At 50.1% G+C, this 19965-nt stretch overlaps 1 pseudogene across 1 annotated transcript in view; it reads left to right on the top strand.

Annotated features, from left to right (window-relative positions):
- LOC149341139 (secretin receptor-like) overlaps nt 1-19965 on the top strand; it is a 132323-nt pseudogene that overhangs the window by 87743 nt on the left and 24615 nt on the right. The window contains exons 9-13 of the transcript XR_016282874.1: nt 2259-2328; nt 9492-9583; nt 10257-10398; nt 14691-14732; nt 16628-16784. The product of XR_016282874.1 is annotated as a secretin receptor-like (transcript). The remainder of the gene's footprint in view (nt 1-2258; nt 2329-9491; nt 9584-10256; nt 10399-14690; nt 14733-16627; nt 16785-19965) is intronic.

Raw genomic sequence — 19965 nt, 5'->3', positions numbered from 1 at the left:
TGTTGAACCTCCAAATTCAAACGACTCGTAAGCACAGTTTTATTGTTTCGTCTTGTTCCATTATAACCTTCGAGCACATGCGGAATGATTATTGCATTATCGGCAAAGCAAAGTTTCTAGCATTTGCAAGCTTTCGTGAAATAGGGCTACTCTCTGGCGTCACACCTTTTCCAGTTACCGCTCGAAATCTAAATATCCGCGCTCCCAGTACCGGAACACTGGCGAAATACAAAAAGTTACCGCTGTCCTTAAAAGGGGTAGCCACGAGGGATATATTTGCAGGCATTACCGCTGAAAGCGACGAGGCGCATTATTTATGCGCATGCTTTACGCGGCGTCCAGGTGACTCCGCAGTGCGCAGACAAAATGAGGAAAGTCTCCTCAGACGACCACAGCAAATATCCAGTGTTTATTCAACAACTCCAAAACAAGACGTTCTACAACCCTGAAAGGTTTTCATATGAATCAAATTTCTTTCCCGTGAAGGTGGGTGCTGATCGCATTTGCTCTTCGAACATCGTTTTTTTTTTTTTCCGGACTCTCAATGCCTGAAGGCATTACATACGGGAGTAGGGGAACCGTTAAATTGGTGACAGCTTCTTCGAATTTAGTACAGTCAGACATCGCAACTATGGAGGTTGGAAGGTGGTTCTATCCGTCTAAAGTGAGAATAAATGAATGAGTACAGGTAACCACTGGTGCGAAACGACGATGTCAGAACTTTGAAATGGTAATGAGTGCGGGTTGAGACATTCGATGGCTCGAGGTCAAACTGCACCTCAAGCAAAGTATGACAGTAATCATTTCGGCTAGACGGAAATACTTACGCGCAAAGCAAGAACGGGTGGCTCGGCATTTTAGTGCAGTAGCGCTACTGGCCGATTTTCCGATTTCGCGCATGCGCACGCACGTCCCTGAAGCGTGCTTTGTGGCAAGCGGCCAACCTGCCCACCCGGTTGTGGGCAACCTGGCAGGCAGGCGTTCACCTGGGTGAAGGCCTGCGTGGAGGGTACACCCGGCTGAAGTTGTCCAGTGTAAATGCCCCCAGGGTAAATGTCCTTAGGTCATATTCCTTTAAATCAAAGGCCATTAGGCTGGATAAATAAATAAAGTAACGCGGTACTAATATGAGTTCGTTTTGATACAGACGTCCACACACTCGCGGTTCTCGAGCGGCTTGCTCCGCAGTCCGTCAACGCTACCTGCCTCTAGCTCGAAGGTGGCCTTTCTCCAAGCGCGCACTTTTATGACTTGGACATCTGCATGAAGCCGAACTCACACAGTTTCTTTACGCACAGTTACTTTAAGCAAAATTTACTTGGGTAAGCAAGCAATTGTCCGCGCAATCGCTTTACGCAAAGACCGGCACTATAACTGCAGGTAACTCAGTAATTCTTCTTTCGTACTGAGGACAACTGAAGGGTGGTTTGCTCAGCAAGACAACTGCGCATTGCTTTGCTCAGAAATCTAATGCGTTGAAACTACAGCACCGTTTAGCGGAAGTTATTCGATCTGCAAGCACATAACTTAAAGGCGTCGCTTTGCTCCACCGCTTTTGGCAGGGGCCTTCTCAAAAAAAGTTTGTGTTAGAAGCGCATATTGTAACAGGCAGAATAGTAGCAAGAAACGCAAACAAGAATTCTCGTCAGTGTCTTGATGTCGTATTTTCTAGTCATCGCGCTGTTCTACGTGTGCAGCCATGATGAGGCACTTGTCAATGTGGCTTCTGACTCGGCGCACACAAACTAGGGCCCCTCTTGCGACGAAATCAGCAATGCAAGCCTGAGGGAAATCCAGAAGCGCGATGATATATTGCGTTGTGAGCAGAAAGGTACGAGGCGTGTCGATCATCGTTACTTCCTTCCGAAGATACTGGAATTTGAATATTTCTGTGATGGAAATATTCTCCTTAGTTCCCCATTTCTCTTCCGCTTATTCCTTCCAACTCGGGGTTCATCGCTCAGGGCGATCCATCACATGGTAACTCGAAGGCAGGCCCGCTCGTGACAATATGCTAACAGATTAAGCAAGGGCCACTGGAGATTTCACTTCGGCGTCTCTGAAGAGGGCGCCCGTCGCTGTGAGCCTTTGGCGGACGTGCTTCGCTGTATGTAATATTCGAGATGTACGGCTGAGCCACGATTCTGCAGTTAATTGGGAATTGATTATTGCGATAGAGTACGGGTTCAAACATGTGGCAGCGTAGCAGCCCAATTTAACACTCAATATTTTCTCTCACTCTCTTTCTTTCTTAACAGCTGCTGGACAACTAACCCGAGGCAAGATCTGTTCTGGATCATACGAGGGCCGATCACAGCCTCCATCGTGGTAAGCATGCATTCCTAACACAGTCAGCACCCTTGAAACCACCGATTTATCACAGCAGCAGTCCCTGACCGTCTAGGTCGACTGTTAGTGGTAAGTACTGACAACAGTGTCAGCGGTGTATTTTACGTGTCCATTGATGTAAAACACAAAGACTGTCGTTCACAGCAATGCATGCTGTAATACATGAGAACTCGTCTGGAGCAAGCGGTGTTTCTGTCGGCATCGTAGTCACGGAAGTTATTCTTGTGAGTAACGTTGAATCGGCTATACGTGGTATTCATCTTCTAGCACCTCTGCAGCGCAGCCCTAACAATCAGAGCAGACCTGCGGTGCGATGAGTCACCCCCACGGCGGGATCAGGTCAGAGGACAAACACGAGTATTCTACTCGAATGGGCGTTTATTGCTCTCAAACATGCATTCATGTCACTAATCATGCAACCACAGCAGCGACGAAGCGTTCCGCACATGTGCGGGGAGCAAAACCGCAAAACGGGGAGCGCATGCAAGCTAAGAGAACGGCTCACATCACATGGTCCGCTCTCACGGCACGGAGCGATCAGTGGCCCGCGTTAGCCGGGCGAATGGGTGAAGGCGGCCACTGGCAGATGCGAGCTCCGTGTGCATGCCCGACTCTGCGCGAAAAAAACGAGAGAGGCTCGGAAGAAACGGTCTTGTCCCCGAGCGGAATTTTTTTTTTCTGAGAAAAGGACATTTTCTCTCACATCTCGGTGGACACTTCAACTTTACGGTGAGAGATTTTGATATTTGCGTAAAGGAAATAGCGCAGTAACTCACTTCTGTGCGGACACCTCAACCGCGCCATGTGGAAGCAGATGAAGAAGGGAGTGAAAGAGCAAAGGGAGAAATAGGTGCACTTCTGGGCGGACACCTCAACCGCGCCATGTGGAAGCAGATGAAGAAGGGAGTGAAATAGCAAAGGGAGAAATAGGTGCCGCAGTCGAGGGCTCTGGAATAATTTCGACCGCCAGGGGATCTTTAACGCGCACTGGCATCCGCAGCACACAGGCGACTTTTGCGTTTCGCCCCCATAGAAATGCTGTCGCCGCGACCGGGATTGAACCCGGGTTCTCCGGTTCAATAGCACCCGTGTTCAACCCCCACCACGGCAGCCAATGTTCATTTGAAGCGAAACAAAAAAAGGCGCTCATATGCTGTGCAGCGTCCGTGCACGTCAAAATATCCCCAGGTAACCGTTGTGATCGTCGTCGGCCGGGGCGTCCGCTGAGAGGAGAAGGCACTGATCATTGGTCGTCGCCCCTTCGTCGTTCTCTCCACCGCTGTTCTCTGCATTGCGCCTTGTTCAACGCCCGGCCGTCGCCAAAGGAAGCCCGCCCTGCTTTCGAGCAAGCGTTGGGACGTGCTCAAGACGGGGAAAGAAACCGGTGATCCTGTCAAAAATGCGAAGCCAACAGGAGCTCGCCTAGAAGAGAATGCGGAGCGACTACATAGCTAAGGCGACATCTGAGCGTGCCGCGCCAGGCGGTGCAGGGAGGCGTTGAGTAAGTTTTGTTTTACTGCGACGTGACCCGATCTCGCAAGGGTGCATTGAAGGCATTTTCTTTTTGTAATGAACCTAAATAGCGTGGCGTCGACACCTGTGCGCCGGTCGAACTTTGTCCGAACAAATTAAATATAATCTGCGTAGTAAGTATTCCGTACACTTAAGTCTAATAGAATTTATTTCAGGGAGTCGAAACGCATACGTGCCTTCTCATTGTGGGAATGTTAACGACATACGACTGCATGCTCGCTATCAGCATCTTATTGTTTCTGACAGGTAAAATATGAGCGAAATGTTTAACATAGTAGCATGGCACCCGATACCGCAACATTGAATGCCCGATGCGTCCGTCTCTTTCACTCCGTTCCTTGAGAGAGCGGTGTCAACTTATAAATCACTAGTACCATGAATACGAAGGCAACTCTGTTTTTTTTTTTTTTACGATTAGTGATTAAATATAAAGGATTTAAAATCAGCTAATTATTCTGCTGATGTCATTAAAGGCAGCCTTAAAAACGAATGAATTATTTCATAATAATTATATATCAAGTGTCTTTCTACTCTGAAAACTCTTAACGCAAGGTTAAGCACGTTCATGCACGGGCGTTCGCAGTTCCTTCAAAGTAGCGTACCTAGCCAACGATTAAACTCATTAAATGAAGTGTACTAACAGCTGCACTTGATTGATTTGACCATCGTCGTTAAGCAGCTATCTGCTGAGTCGAAGGCGGGCAGCGGATTGCGTGCTGGTGGGGGTGCTGCGAAAAGACACTGCATCAAATATGACATAAGTCAAATATCAGGCGCGAAAGCAAAGCGCAATATGATCACGTGCACAAGCTGTAAGCAAGGACCAAAAACGAAAGGATGTGCGGTTGTGCAATATCCCGCTGTTTCCCTATAATTCGCATTTATTTTACGCACCATGTGAGGATTATGCATTTTCTTGTGCATAAGCCGACCGCTTTTAAATAGTGTATTACCCTTTCTTGCAAGGAGCAGGTTTCTTTTTTCAACTTTTGTTATGGCGCTCGGTTCAGACCCGAAGAACACGGGTTCTCCCCATCGCAGCGGTCAAATTTCGATAGAGGCGAAATTCTAGAGAGCCGTGTAGTGTGCGATATCAGCGCACATAAAAGAGCTCCAGGTGGTCGAAATTTCTGGAGCCCTACACTGCGGCATCCCACACAGCCTGAATAGCATTGGGTCGTTAAGCCCCCCCCCCCTCCCCTTTCCCCCAATAAACCATAAACAATAAACTATCATGTCTACCGTAAAGCTCAAAGTGAACTGCCGCTGCGTGTACTTCCAAGTGAGCCGCTGGCTACGTATCTACACTAACGTAGCGGTGGTGCCGCCACCTATAGGTAGATCTCGCGGACATTATGTATAAGCTTTCAACCATAAATCTTTCCCACGAACAGTAAAAAATTTTCTCGCCCAACCAGAGCGTTGCGAACTTGTGTTATACGGTTATTAGTCAGTCGAGGCTACAGTAATTCGACACAACAAAACTTCTGAAAGTAAGAGTGAGTTAAATGTAACAGCGAAACGAGCGCCAGGGTGAGGAGTAGTGTAGGGGGATGAGCGAAATCGAGGGCCCTCTTCCGTCTGTCACTGTATTTCGCGTCACACTGGCATGGCGTCAATTCTTTCTCTCAAATTAACGACCAACTACTCAAAGAAACAGCACCCTGCTTAAACAGCCACTGTCGTCAACCGTAGTCATGCAGTCCACGAGCCCTGGAGAACGCTAAAAGTCCTTTCTTTTCTTCAGCTCATGAGCGTCTCTCGTGGTAGTTACTAGTAGCCGCAGAGGTTCACCAGGTACCAGCATATCACCCCGGCCGCGTCCGGAACTGGCAGTAACTCGAGCAAATCTCCCTCGCTGCACACTGAAGGCAGCGTTTTCCACTTTTTCCTTCCAATATATCCACGCCTGCTCCTGTTTGCTGTTAACGGCTCCTTGCGCCAATTACTCGGCCTTGGTGGAAAATAATAATGTGTAGAAATGAGTACAAAGGCGGGTCTAGCCAGGCCTCGCCGATGAGATCCGCCGCTATCGAGCCGCAAGCCCCCTCGGCGTTGGGCAGGCATCACTTATTCAGCGAGCTGACGGCTGCATTACGCTCTCACACCGTTCCCTCGAGGGCAAAATAATATCTAGCGACGTTCGAGCCTCCCTCGACAGATGGCTGCTGCGCACGCCACGTGTCGGGCAGACCCAGCTTTCGTCACACCGGGCGTATAGCTTGCGGAGGCCACATCGCACAAATAGTCAAAAGAGAGCACAAGGTTGTCTAGTCGGCGCTGTAACCTTTCGCGCATGTACGTGTGCATTACCTTTCGCAGTTAGTCGTTGATGCAGCGCTTTGCACAGGAATGGTCTCCCTGCCTGTCCCTATGAGGCCACCTGCATCCCGCTGCCATAAACTGATATGCCAACAATTTTACCGGCCAGCCACCTTGTTTCGCGTTTCTTCATTCGACTTTTGTGAGAGGTAATGAGACATGACTGAAGTCTTGACATGCGCGGGCACCAAAATCTCAATTGGCTACCTTCGAGTGCCACATCGTGAACTCGAGTAATAATGCTTGAACACGCAGTTTTAACGCGACAATATGTTAGAGCTGACGTTCGGAGGAAAAGCCGTGGGCGTCGTCCCACTAATACAGGACTGTTCAGCAGAGGTCGTCACGTCACACCGCAGTCAACCAATGAGAGCGAGACACGAAGCAGTCAGAGCGTGTGCTAAGTTTCCACTGCTCGTGGTTGGCGCGTCGAGTCATGTGATAGGGCGCACCGTGTGGCTTTGGGGGTAGAGGAGCGGTGAAGGAGCGCTTGTCAATGAGAAAGGGGTTCCGAGACGGATGCGTGCGTACCGTAATGGTGCTTGTGGAGTTGCGGAGGAGGGTTAAGTGACTTCTAACTCTTTTGCTTTCGGTTCTTTTAGGAGTTTTGCATTTTGACTGTGACCGTTCGCTTTCCAATATATAGGCTATTTTGACCGTTTGATATCTACGTAGTAATAATGCAACATGTCTTGAAGGAATAGACAAAATATGCACAGCGAAAGCTGTTATACGGAGCTCTCCCCGGTAAATTCAGGGCGTAGACTATCGCCGTCTCGTCACGTGCCATAACCTGACCAGCACCGCCCAAGTGACCAGCTCCAGGCACCTGACTGTGCGCTCGTTGCGATCGCTGTGGTAGCCCAAGTTGGCGCAAAGTCTGTATGTCTTCAGACTTTTCTACAGCGCTTAGCCATTAGCGAAAAACGGGCAGCAGCACAACGATAGGCCCTTAGAATGATAAACGTCCGACGCTAAAAACACAGGAACAAAAGAAAGACGACGGACAAGCGCTACTTCCAACTAAATTCCATTAGAATAACTGACCGGAATGTATAGGCACATATATGGGATAAAAAACTGTATCAACACAAAGCGCGTACAACACAAAACCAAAGTCATGTCCGCGGTTCATGCAGAGATACATAATCTCCTTTTTCGAGTAAGCTCCTTTTTCACCGTTTTCATCCGCTCCTGTAAGAGAGATATTAGAAGCTATGGAGATAGACAGGACAGGGAGTGGCTGCTTAAGTGCGCCTTCAGTCGCTCTTTCGAGAAAAGAGATTATGTATCTCTGCATGAACCGCGGGACATGTCTTTGGTTTAGTATTGTATGCTCTTTGTGTTGGTTCTATATTCTTCCCCCTTTCATGTGTCGATATATTCCGATCAATCATTCTAATAAAATTCAGCCGGAAGTAGCGCTTGTCCGTCGTGTTCCTTACGTCCCTGTGTTTCCCGCGCCTTACGTTTACCATCGATTGCCAACTAGCCCACACCCACACCTTACTAAGCCTCGTAATGAGCAGCAACTCAGCAAGGCGCCGCGGGGTTCGACACGAAGCTTCCAAGCATCCTGTTAGAAGCAAGCGCCGCCATGCGGCTGCGTGAACCCCTGTCGGCACCATGTGCAGCAGTATCCGCTGCCATGCGCTTGTCCGGGGGCGATGTGAGCTGCGAGGGAAAAGAGCCTCTGATGAACGTCCTGTGGCATAAGTAGGACCATCGATGGTTGTCGTAGAACAGAAGGGTTGTCCAAAGAAGGCGTTCGTACCCTAGCTCGTTTTTAGACAGTGCTTGTTTTGTAATTTTCCTTTGGTGGTCGTCCACGCGTTCTGGAATTGGCTGCGCCCCTGGACGGAAAACATAACGAATGGCCGGGGCCAAGAACGAAGTTTGTGACACGCCCTCAACCTCAACTCAACCCATGCATCTTGCCCACCCTCACTTCACCACCTCTGCCCTCCCTCACCTCACCGAGTGAATTCCTCATGAGGTAAGGGTGAGGATGCCCTCATGAACATGCTCTCGTGAGGGTGCCCATGTCTGCACAGAAATACATGAGTGTAGAGGTCGTCTGCTCATCGAGCGCAACGAAAAGTGAGCACCACTGCGTTTAAGATAAACATCAAAGGACCTGGTTCCAAAGCACTGGCCTCAGATCAGCACGCGTCCGCGCAGTCCGTCATCTTTCAACGACTCAAATCCATATGCTCAAGCATGCGCCCAGCAAACGCTGGTGAGCGAAGCCCAGGCGAGGTGACAATCTGTTGACAGTCGGCCTCCTATAGAGTCCTGCGCCGGTGCATCGAGAGCGGCAGACAAGAGGGGGCCGACAGTCGGTCGACGCGGTCACAAAGCAGTTTGAGCGCGGTCTGGCTGCGGCTGAGCGCAATTAGATTAGATCGCGGCAGAGATTAAATTAAGCTGACACGTCGAGACAAGTTGGCACTCGCTGCCAGCCTGCAGTGAGGGCTCGCCGCCGCTGTAAAGGACTAATTAAATACGCTGGCAGTGATTTTATTTGCCCGCATTTCATCCGCCTGTCGCATTCCGTTCCCGCTGACTCCACATTGTTCTGCCGCTTTCTGCGCTTTGTAGCCGTCGCGTTTCCTTCGCTTGGCCCCGCAGGGGTCGCCCTCTCGGCTTAGCCTCAAAGCGGCTCGTTTGAAATGCGTGCGCTCATCTCGTCCTGTCAAAACAAATATTGGAAATCCACGGTCCGGACCCTCGGTGTGCTCGGCTGCGCGCAACAAGAGAGAGAGCCGTGTGTTTAATTAGCGCGTTTAATTTCACCTCACTTTCCTCGAGAAAGAAGCGTTTATTCTTGTTTCGCCTCATTGCCTGCGAGGACGGCAGACTGTGCTCGCAGCGGCATTACCGGCACCTCGGGTCGCGTACAAAAAACACAGATCGATATCAATGAAACAAAGAGGTCTTCTTTCTGTTTCATTTAAAATTGGCCACCGTGCGCGTTTTCCGGCGCGCAAGATGCGGGAAAATGAATGGGTAAATTATTCGAAGGCAGTGTAACGTCGGCGGTAATGTGGAGGAAGTGACCTGGCCACATGTCCATGTCTGCCACTGTGCTAGGCCTTGCCGTACCACTCATCCTTTCAATATGTGCCTGAGTATTGGGACCACGGGAACGCTCTCCACTGTTTGGCAAACACTAGCAGCCCTTCTCGATGGCCGTGTACCTTGGACGTGTGAACAGTTAACAGACGAGCTGTGCCTCGGGACGTTTTAAACTTGGTTCTCACGCAGCTGCACCTTCTTTTGCGCAGGTGAACTTCATCCTGTTCCTAAACATCACGCGGGTGTTGTTCGCCAAACTTTTTGCCTCGCAAACGCCGCAGGCAAGGAAATTGCGCTACAGGTAAGGCCACCACGCTTCTGGTAGCTGTGACAGCGCACTTCACTGACCAGTCTCTCCGGCCTTCGGTTGCCCTTACGTTCATCCAAGTCGCTAGGCTCAGCATGCAAGCGCGCAGAGCGTTGCTTCTGTACCATGATTTCGAAACTATGCAGCGAACCGCAAGGCAAGAGCATGAGCGAGACTAACAGACAAGCGAGCGCTCTGTGCGTGTCTCGTCTGACTCGTCTCCCTGTCTGGAATAGTGTAGTAGTTTCGAAATCATGAGGCACGCGGTAAGTTCTAGGTTTACCAACAGAACATAGCCGCCATGTGCACAGGCAGCGTGTGGCGCGAGAGGCTTTTGCGACTGCTTTCGCTTATGCAACGATAGCCATGGCAAAGGCTTTCTCCATGCGGAAGTCTTCAGCTGAAAAACTGCGTCGCCTGTCCCCTTCGGCTGTTGGCCAGTGAGAGCGCGTCTGGGCCATCACAGGTCCTTGAATGGGAACTGTCATGAGGAGCCCGTGTGTTTAACTGCACAACCGGCATAAAAGGCGCAAATTTACGGGTCAGCAGTCGATCCCCCCCTTTTATGTTAAGTCCTTCTCTGTTGTTCCAATGCGGTCAGGCTTGATCGGCGACGCCATTTACTACTGCGATGATGCGCCTTTTTTCTCCTTCGCTGCGCCGGCAGGAAGTGGTTCAAGTCCACGCTGGTGCTGGTCCCGCTGTTCGGCGCCCACTACGCCTTCCTGCTGGGCATGTCGCTGGCCGCCGCCGGGGACATGCTCGAGCTCGTGTGGCTCTACATCGACCAGCTGTTCTCCTCATTCCAGGCAAGTGAAACGACTCTGCGACGAGCTGTGCGTCCGAAGTACGTGAACGCAGCACTGCGCCCCTAGATTTCATATTGTGTTTCTCTCATAGCTCCTTATAAGACAGTAAGCAAATTGATATTGCACCTTAGCGACAACTGGCCCTCGCTCACCCTGTCAAAGAGAAACTGGCGCATATAATGAGCCTTTCATGTCTCTCAGCCTGTGCTAAAAACTGCACACTCATGCCAAGCGGTTTCGCTTCTCTCGCCGCTGTGAACTATTTAGTCCTTTATTATGGCGCAAACCTACGCGACGTGGACTGTATCTGACATTGTCAAGCCAGCTGAGTAACCACACTAAAACCTTGCCTCGAGTTCTCGGCACATTGCGTAAATGGAACAAGGCTGTTCCGCGGCGCCGCTGCCGCAGAAGTATTTCATTTAAAAGTAGGCAGCTTTCTTTACTGCGTACAGCTGCAGCACTTCCCCTCGAGGAGGACCAAATGTTTCGAGGGTACACGTGTCAAAAACGTGTTCTTTTTCCGCGCAACAATTTTCCAGCGCCAGCTGTATTAGCACATATAGTTACCCCAGTTTCACGTCGTTGTCGTCCATTCCTCGTATACAGGCCTGCAGCGCGTCAACACGTAGCCTACGCAAGCTGAACTTTTTCCCCGGTGATAAACGGATTGCCGGGTGGCGGCGCAGAGTAGCCGCGCATGGGATAGATGGAAGGCGCAGAGTACGTCAGACGAGGCAGGCTGCGCGTGCTCAAAGCGCACATCGGCTCCCGAGGCTTCTCTGAGCCTCGGCCTTAGTTCCTCTCTTTGCGCCTGGCCGCTCGGAAGAAGGGAGGCGCGTGACTAGCTAGAGTAACGCAGTTGATCAGACAAGAGAAGCAGCGGCCTGCTTTGGGCTGCAGGCGCACTTAGCCTGCTTCCCGGAAAGGGGAGCCGCCGCCGCCGCCTGCGGCGCTTCCTACCGTTTCATTTATCCTCACGCTTACGCAAGTTCTCTTGTTGCCAGTGTGTTCGTGCCAACTCCTCCGCAAACTTGCCTCTCCGGCGGCGCGGACCAGCGAGCGCATTTCCATTTTTGCTCGCCGCGAAAAGGCGCTCGGGAAAAGGCTATTTCCTTAATTGGTTCGGCGTCCGACCCTTGGGCCCCGTTTGCGCCTCGGGTGCATGCCGAACAGGAGGAACAAAGGTCGGAGCAGCGCCCTCGTACACCGCTTCTCCCACCGGCCGAGACTGCATGCGCTTGGCTGCGTTCCGGTCGAGGAACTTGTCGCCTTCCAGTTGTGAGGTGCCCCCTTTGCGCACGTTGCGGGCTGGCGCCGAGCTTTGCGCCTTCGAAGGCGGCCTCCCACGGAGCTGTGCACTTTCGAGGAAGCGCGGAGCTGGTGTCGGCTTCGAAACGTTACGGCAGACGTGTTCCGGCAGAGATACGGTGGCGTAATGGGTTCACTCGGTGCGAATTAAAGTGCGCCACACGCTTCTGGCTTTTGTAGCCAGAACCGAACTTAAGTGGTCTTTTCCATTCTCAGTAAAAGGTGTTTTGAACGCGCAGCCAAAAAGCTCATCCCTATTACCATATGTTCTGCGCGGAGTCTTGACAACTCAATATGGCTTCGAGTTACATTGCCGTTCTATTTATGTCAGTCGAAGGAACCATTTTAGCCGCCGCGGTGGCTCAGTGGTTATGGTGCTCGGCTGCTGACCCGAAGGACGCGGATTCGATCACGGCCGCGGTGGTTGAATTTCGATGGAGGCAAAATTCTAGAGGCCCGTGTACTGTACGAGGTCAGTGCACGTTAAAGAACCCCAGGTGGACGAAATTCCCAGAGCCCTGCGCGGCCGCGGAGCTGCCGCAGCCCCGCAGTCCCCAAAGAAACGCCCGCACTGCGGCGCTCCAGTCGGCGGAAAATGGCCGCGCCGCGGAGCGGCTCTGGATTCTGGTTATAGTGTACTATACTTCTATAGTTCACTATAATTCTGGTCTACACAGGGAAGGGATTGGCCGAAGCTATTGGTACGGTGTCCCTCATAGCCTGAGTAACTTTCGGACGTTAAACCCCAAAAACCAAACCATATTCCGCTGTTAATAATCAGATAGTTCTTTTGGAAAGCGGCATTTTCATGAGCTTGCTGCGCCATTTTTACGCCCTACTGTGTTTCTTGGTCGCAGCACTAGAGTCTTGGCCTCCAAAGCCGCGTAGGTCAATTTCCCGCTCTCTTCCCTTTCTTTAGTGCTCTCGAGACGCCGCCTGGTGAGGTTGTTTGCAAGGCAGTGTAATGAACTCCGGACTGCTCCACTTTTCTTCTTCTATTTTCTCCTACCGGACAGATATCTCTGTTATTCCTTCCTGCTTTGTCCATGAGCAGCAGAGCGTCTGAGCCCAGCTTCCAAAGTGGTAGTGCTTGGCTCTACGAAAACAGTTCCAGGAGCGACTCAGCCACACTGCAAGTTCTCAGAAGCAGTAGCTTCTGATTGGCTAGGCTTTGGCGATCGGCTGTTGATCCCAAGGTCGTGGCATGACATCCCAGCCATGCCGGCTGTATTTAGATGGAGGTGAAAGGCAAAAAACCCGTGTGGCGTGTGGTGTCAGCGGATGTTAAAGAATATCAGGCAGTCGAAATTACCCCGGAGTCATTCATCGTATCATGCGTACCATGCCATATCTTATATACTATGCCGTACGTTACCATGTCATGTCATACCATACCACGTAATGCCATACCGTGCTGTATCGTACCATACCATACCATGCTGAGCCATGCGTATGCATGTCATGCCATATCACGCCATTCTGTATTGTACAGTACCGTACCATACCGTACCATACCATGTCATTCGTATGCATGCCATGCCATATCATGTCATACTGCACAGTACAGTACCGTACCATACATACCATGTCATTCTATGCAAGACATGCCATACCGCGACGTACTGTACCTGCCGAGCCATACAATACCTGCCATACGTTTACATGCCATATCACACCATGCCATACTGTACCGTGCCCCACTGTACCGTGCCCTACCATACCATACCATGGCATGTAATCTTTAAGCGGTTAACTATCTAAAAATGTTCTAGTTGAAATTTTTCAATGGGGGCTGCCCCTGCAGCCGGAAGTAATAAATGAGGCTTGTCTAAGCACTTCGAACTGCAGAAAGGCACCGTACTATGTGTAGTTTCCCAATGTTTTCTTCTCTGAGCATTTAGTGTAATGTTATCGGGTGCGACGAAGCAGCCGATGAGAAAACAGCTCAGAACGGCACGCAGAAAACGGCCTCTGAGGCAAAACAGCGTAGCGGCAAGAGAAGCACACATGAGAAATAGCGCGCGTCAACGCATTATGCCGAAAAAACGACACGGCAACAGCGGCGATGTTTCGTCGCGGAGCCATTTTTGCTTACTTTTTTTGCACATGAGGTTTCGACATGGGTTCTTTGTGTTGTTTTCTCAGGGTACCATACTTCTTGCTATCTTCAGAGCAGGCTTGATGGGGTGGCGTAATAGCGAAACGCGATGCCCTTTATTGTGCGAGAACTTTACTCAGGCCACACGGAGTGCGACGCTTCCAGATAAAGCAGCTTTTTGCCCTTATTTTAAACTTTCTTCTATAGCCTGTCAGCACTGTACTGTACGTGCACATGGTTTTGCTTGATTCGTATATCCATGGCCTTATGCAATTCCAACAAACAGGCTAAGGCCCGTCAGCTCTTCGGGCCTTCTTTCTTGAAGCAGAAGGAATGATTCTACCACATGCACACCCTGGAATACGCCGGGGATACATAGAAAAGATAGAGAGTTCTTTATGTCCTTTATACAGTCGTCACGAGGCGCAATGGCTGACTGGTGATGGCGCCCTTTTTGCGCTTTGGCCTGCCGGTTTGCGCCGTCTGATCTTGACGGCTGTGGGGACAAAGGAAATGAGGAAGCGAGCCACGCACAGTAAAGGATGAGGGCCAGGGAGTTTCCGCATGCCATCTTCTGGAATAGCTGTAGCACTGCGCCACCTTGCGGAGGTTCCTTGAGTGTTCTTCGCTGCCCGAAAGATGCTCATTTCTCGCCTCGCTTGCTTTGCATTTCTCTGGAGAGCAAAATGGCTTCGCCCGAGGAGTGCTGACTCCACGCTTTCAAACGAGCCGAAGTTGGACGGCCCATAGAGGAAGCAAAGTTAATTTGCGTGTACGGAATGGCCGTAAGGCTACCCCGGTCCTTGCACGTGACCTCATGACGTCAGGTGTGTTCTTCCGGTGCCGCCATACATTCCTCACTTGTTCGTCTGTCTCTGTGCAGGGGTTTGTGGTGGCGCTGCTGTACTGCTTCTTGAACGGCGAGGTGAGTACCACGTCATCATAGACCAAAGCTGCCGATCGGTTGTGCGTTGCTCATCTAAGAGATTTACCTCCAACGAACACAACGTTTGGTTATGGTGGGCGTATGGGGTCGCATAAAACACAACACACGGACGAGGAATAAGTAACAGCACGATAGCTATAAAAAGTTAGGCAGAAGTAACAAGGTTGTGAGTGGACTCAAAGATCGCTTTTTCATCAGCCATCGAATAGCAAGCCAGCGTATAATCGACACTTTGTGATATGGCCGGAGGCGGAAGTAAAGTCGTTGGCCATGCGACGGTATAGTTGTGCTTTTTAAATCAGACGGAAATGTCGGCTGCACATCCGTTAATATTTTCTGAATTTATGCACTCAACTCTTCAATAAACTGTAGCTTTGTGCACATAGTGGGCAAACAACAACTAGCTCCATCAACATGTCCCCACTTCTTCTTCCCTATATATGATGGTAACTGCCAGCAATGACTGTGCAGCTTCGAACCTCTTGTTTTCGTTTCCGTGGCAAATTTAGATAACCGTCAAAGCGAGAAAAACACAGTTGAGAAGAATTGGTATCGCGTGGAAAGTTCCCTACAGAGAGGTTACACAGAACGCATTACATCTTTATAGGATCTCATACTTATATCAAGTTCTGCTACCAAATGACAACGCTATCTGGCTTTAAAACACCTCTTTCCTGCATAGTTGTCCCTACTCTAATGGCGGCGCAACTACGTACTTGAGTGCAAGGCAGTGAGTAACGAAATGTACGTGCAGAAATGAATGCAGCATAAAACGGTAGATAACAAGGAGAGTAGGAGCACATTGACAACCGGTACTACCTTTTCTAATGCCCGTCACTCGAATCCTGCCCGGCTTTTTCTTTTTCCCCCTTTTCTCTTCACTTCGAGGATGGAGCCGCTCCGTAGCAGATAGCAGGACATCCGAGGGAATCGCGATAAAATTTCCTGACGTGGTAGATATTTTTTCGTGTAGCTCGGGATTTAAAGTACTTGCGCCGTACTGCCTAACCTTGAAATGCCCAAACAATGAAAATGTGTCTGAAAGTCTCGAACCTCAAAAAATTGTTCGTCACAAGCACACTACATTACAGAAATATGCTAATCTGGGAAACGTTTTGCTGAATCCTTATTAATTTTTACTTGAGAACAGCAAAATAGGCTAATATATGAATGTCTAAAAATGCTAACACACTGCCCACATACTCAAGCTTATGCAGTGAAGTGACAGAAAAATTAGAAACCCATTCCCTTCGCAGCTGATGTAGCCCGTTGAAATGTGCAGTTGTTTCGCGATGAAGACTATTCATTGAGCGATCTCAAAATGTGCATCTTCTGCTGCCAACGCTATGACTTTGCTGTGAGAAATATGTTCGGCAGTGAAATTTGTGTGACATTGCGAGGATCTCACATTTAACTGCCAGCTGAAATTAAAACTATTGATATTTGTAGTTTATAGTGTACGTGATGTGCAGGGCGTTACGCTGTCAAAAGCGACACGCATCACGGTGAAGTTTTTTACATGTCTGACTTACGTGCCTATTTTACGCGTGTGACAAATTGCATTCTGCCGTCCCCACCCTCGCCGCATATAAATAACATTCACTAAATACCAGATAACCGTCACGTACAGTGACGTCTCAACGTCTCGTATGATGGACACCAAGAAACTTGAAATTAGCCGCCGGCTCACAAGCTGTAACATTATTTCAGAAGGTGGCTTTCTCTCCTTGTCTTCATACGGTCCTTTTTTCGCTGCCTCTCACATAGATGGCATTTTTCTCTCTATCGCCGCCTTTTTCTTTCCGTGGTTGAACTGTACTCGCCGTGAAGTGAGGTTGGTCGGAACCCTAATCGCGCATGCTTTTTACCCCCAGGTGCAGACGGAGCTTCGCAAGTTGATCCAGAGATGGCGCTGCGATCGGCGAGGGCCCGGCCGAGGCGACAAGCAGCTCCAGCACCGCCACTCGCTCTTCACGCAGTCAGTCACGTTCCTCAGCAGAGGTCGGAGTTCCATCCAATCGTTGCACTCCGGTGAGCATCGCGCGACACCGCTTCGCCCGGGTCCTCCCGCCACGGGCTGCCGTAGACACCCGCTCGCTCTCCCCTCAGTGCCCCCACCCCAGGCTGGACCTATGCACGCTGGAAAAAGTGGGCCAAAGAAAAATGTTCCCAAAGCTAGACGTAGTAACTTGACATTTGGAGCAACTCGAGCCCGTCTTGCTTTTGCCCTCTCACTAGCATCAAATCTCCATTTTGGTCCCCACTGGTGTGGGCCGTAGATTGATTTGAAAAGTGACAGCCTTGATACTTGAACCCGCGTAGTAGGTCCAGCTTCTGCTCCCGGAGTGCTTTATCCCTTCCTTCCCCACTGTCTGTAGCCTCTCCCCTCGCGCCGAGCGTCCCTTGCGAAAACATTTCGTCGCATGCTTGTAAATGTAGCCCTTATGTAAAAGTCCTGAGAAAGCTTTCGCGCAACAATCCGATGTATGCGCGTAAAACACTGCTGCGCAAAAACCTTGCATCTGTGCTTGCAACGAAACGTTAGGCGCTACAGTTTTTCCTGTGAATTAAGCTAAGACAAAAGAAAGCTCATTATTTTACGCAACACCGGACTGAGGTGCACGAAGAAAAGCCGGAAACTGAAAGACGTCTGTTGCCACGTCGTTCTCAAGGCACTTCCTTCTCATTGTTGTGTTTCGTTAAAATGTCATAAGTCCTGACACAGAGCGCGTTAGCAGATCTTAAAAAGCGAGTACTTTTAGCCGTCTTGTTGAGCTTTAACACATTTCTCCGTGTCGTGTACAGTGTTCCCATTTGTAGGACTGTCCGTTTTCAAACAGTGCCCTCTAAAAAATGCGGGCTATGCAAGAGTATGCACCCGAAAAAAAAAACGTATTTTTTTTAATGCACCCAAATAGAGGTGTGCTCTGCACCGAATAGGGATAAGCCCTTTTCTGCCGAACTATTGTAATAAGTTACGGAGCCTTGATATTGAGTAGGGGTCTTCGTGCAGTGTTTATGCTTCAGAAAGTGTGGAGAGATGTCGCGTCAAAGGGCACTGCTTTCTCCCTTCCCTCTGCACATAGTTGAGTGCTGTATTGCCTACCCCACTAGCGAGCGGTAACCTTTCATAATTGGATAGATCAGCATGAGGATCACAACCCTTGTCGTGCTTGTTATAGGATAGCCAATGTCATAGTGAGTAGAAGTGATCAAGGGACCACGACTTCGATGAAAGATCTGAGCAATGTGCCACTCTATACACAGCCCCCACATCCTCTTCAGACCCAAGCGAAAGTTCGATGGTCAGCGTTATTCAAAATATACTCCTAGTTGTACCGCTGAACGTAAACAGAACTTTTTGCGTAGCACACATTTCTCGGGGTTCTGTGCTATGGGCCTCTAATACAGGAGTTCAGAAACATACGGACACGCCTGAAGCCGCATACTTAGATAAATATCCGGCAGAACGCGTATTCAAAATGAAAGCTACATATAAAATTATGATGAAACGTGAGAAGCTTGGACCAGGAAGTTGATTTAGACAAATAAACCAGCTTGGAAGGCCGCTCAAAGCGCTTATATATACTAATAAATTGTCCTCGAAAAAACATTATACGTAGATTACTGATTCGTGGTAATGCTGATGATGAGCGCTAAAAAGGCTTCTGTTGTGCTTTTCGCGAGCATCTTGGAGTCTTTCAAGAGCGGCCTGCAGCTCGCGTGCCCACACCACGGGTTTTGCACGTGCCAAGCGTTAGGCCTCGTTCGGTGCATTTCTCTTGCTGCAAACGCTGATGTGGACACGACGGCCCTTTCTCAGCTAGCGCCTCTTCCTGCTTGCAAGCCCTGGCCTCTCTTTTGCCCACCGCGTCCTTCGCTCCTCCAGCTTGTGCTCGACGTTGTTCCTCCACGCGAATGACGCGAGCTCCACCCGCACATGGCAACTCCGGGAGTGGTGATGCAATAAGAGCGCTCCTTGCTTCATTGGCGCCCTCTATCACGAGATCGAGTTCCTGTTTATCGGCGCGTGCGGGTGACTCACCACTGCACACGCGGCTCCCCTTCCGCTCCTCCTCTCTCGTCCTCTCGCGCGTCAGCCGGCGTATGTGCGGACGCTTTGTATTGACTTTCACAAATACGCATAGGCCAGGAACCTTCGCCTTTAAAGGTAGCGTTCTAAAAGGGACCGTAGGTGTGTTGACAATGGCATCTCGCGAAGACGGCGCGACCTGTTCCCATCGGCTCGCGACGTCTCTTGAGCATGATAAGTGTTCAAACAGGTGAACCAAATTGCGCTCACTTCGTGGAACCTCTTCTTCGCCCGAAGTAGCCGGCTTCGCAAGCCGGCTCCAGTCCAAGCGGCGTGCGCACGATGAATGGTGCTACCGGAAGTCAGACTGCTTCTTCTGGCTGCCCTAACGTGTCAGTCTAACCATGTAACGTGCTGCACCTCTACTAGACCAGCCCGTGTAGAGAAAAGGCCAAGGGTGTAGACGTGTCACCCAACGACGCGCAGTCGAAATTGCCTACTCTCGAAAAAGCATATCGTTAATGGTCAATGTAGGAAATTGCTCGCGGTTATCGTACAGATATCATAAAATGGAGTATGTTTTGCACGCGCCACAGGCTGTTGGTATAAATGTTGAAGAAAACTCCGATCTCTTCCCACTCTCCACGTTTTCTTTTTCTAGGGGCGCATGAAAGCGGGGTGCTGCTCAAAAGTAATAATGGAAATTATTTTACGGCGCTGTTCAGTGCGGCTGCAAAAGATTCCATCACGGAGACAGGAGCTTCTCGTCAAATAAAAATAAGAACTGCGCATGCAGCGCAAGGCGCACGTACAGCCGCACAAGCGTGTACGTTTGAACCTGGCCACATACATATATCGAGACATCCGCGCGAAAGAGATCCGCGAAACCCAGCGATGCTGCGAATTCTGTCGGTCTGCGACTGGGGAGGGCCGTCGGTCTAGCCACAGACGGCCAGCGATCGAGTTCTGTCCGGTTGGAAGTCAGTCGCAGCGTCGGTGTGTTCGCGCTGCGACTGACCAATGGGGAGCGCCGGGACGGCGTGCGACGGGGTGTCACGTGGGAGCTGTTGCCGCGGAGTAAACAGAACTGTTAATTTTAATCAAAACATACGAAATATTGCCTTGCATCTAAAAACACGCTAATCATAACATCATCAACACATGCCATGCAGCGTTTCT

Source organism: Amblyomma mixtum, chromosome 5 (genome assembly GCF_055824585.1).
Source record: "Amblyomma mixtum isolate Tamu chromosome 5, ASM5582458v1, whole genome shotgun sequence".
NCBI lineage: Eukaryota > Metazoa > Arthropoda > Arachnida > Ixodida > Ixodidae > Amblyomma > Amblyomma mixtum.
The sequence above is the reverse complement of the archived record's forward strand: the minus strand, read 5'-3'. Positions and strand labels throughout refer to the sequence as shown.